Raw genomic sequence first — 1,087 nt, forward strand, 5'->3', positions numbered from 1 at the left:
TGTAAAAAGTCCATAAAACATAATGTCCACAAATGTCCAGTGAGCTCATTTAGTCCATGACTCTGGGATCCCTCTGTCTGGTGGTCTCTCAGGACAGGAGTGGTGGTGTGTTGTGTGGAGTTACTGGTCCCTCAGCCAGCTCAGGTTGGGTCACTGCTGCACTCGCGCTGCTTCTTGTAAGGCTTGTCCTCCGGGGGTTCGGGTGGTTCCTGCTGTAGTAATTTCTATAACATGCAGCTCAAATCATGGGTCACAACAATTTGAAGGTATTTCCATTACAGTAACCACCCCTGGTCCCTTTGGACCAGACTGTCGGGTTTAACACTGCAATGAACTCCTCCCCTTGCGCCTGCTCCAGCGTGGACTGTGCCGTCCCTTCGGGCTGTACCTGCTCCCAGCGGAGCCTGAGCTGTGAGCCACAGCCTCTCCAGGGGTGTATCTGCTGCGGCACAGACGTATCCACAGCCACCGCTGCTCGGAGGTGCGCTTGTTTCAGCGTGGCCTAATCCATGGGCCGCAGCGCCTTCAGGCTGAGAAGGGTGTGGGTGACCGTCACCTATTCTTGTGGGAGATACCTAGCACATGAACTCTTGGGCACAGAAGTTGCCCTTGTGGAGGGTTTGATGCAGGACAGCTTCGCCTGATTCCCTGCTGCATCCAGGGCTAGGATGGGACTGAGTGTGCTCTTTAGCAAGAGCTTCATATGTCCTGGAAACTTCTGCTGAATCTTCAGGCACCTGAACAGCTTACGTGGGATTCTCCCAGCTGCCTTCCTGACATATGTTTCTGAAGTGGGCATCTCCTGGGCAGAGGAAGAAGTGCAGTGCTTTAGGTGCCTGTAGTCCAACCGCATGTACCTGCGGAAGGGATCCGGCAGCACCTACTGTTGTTGCATCGTGGTAACCTGCAAATCAGCCCCCTCCCATGGGGAGATGAGAAAGGCTGCAAAAGCCCTGGGCCCATCTGGCCAGCGGGACTAGGTCCTGAGGCCATGGCAGGTGTGAGTGGGCCAGGGGAGCTGCCACTGTGGTGTGTCAGACTTGAGGCTAGTTGAGAGCTTTAGAACTGGTGACTTGTGCCCTTAATT

This window comes from Pterocles gutturalis, unplaced genomic scaffold (genome assembly GCF_000699245.1).
Source record: "Pterocles gutturalis isolate BGI_N339 unplaced genomic scaffold, ASM69924v1 scaffold37929, whole genome shotgun sequence".
NCBI lineage: Eukaryota > Metazoa > Chordata > Aves > Pterocliformes > Pteroclidae > Pterocles > Pterocles gutturalis.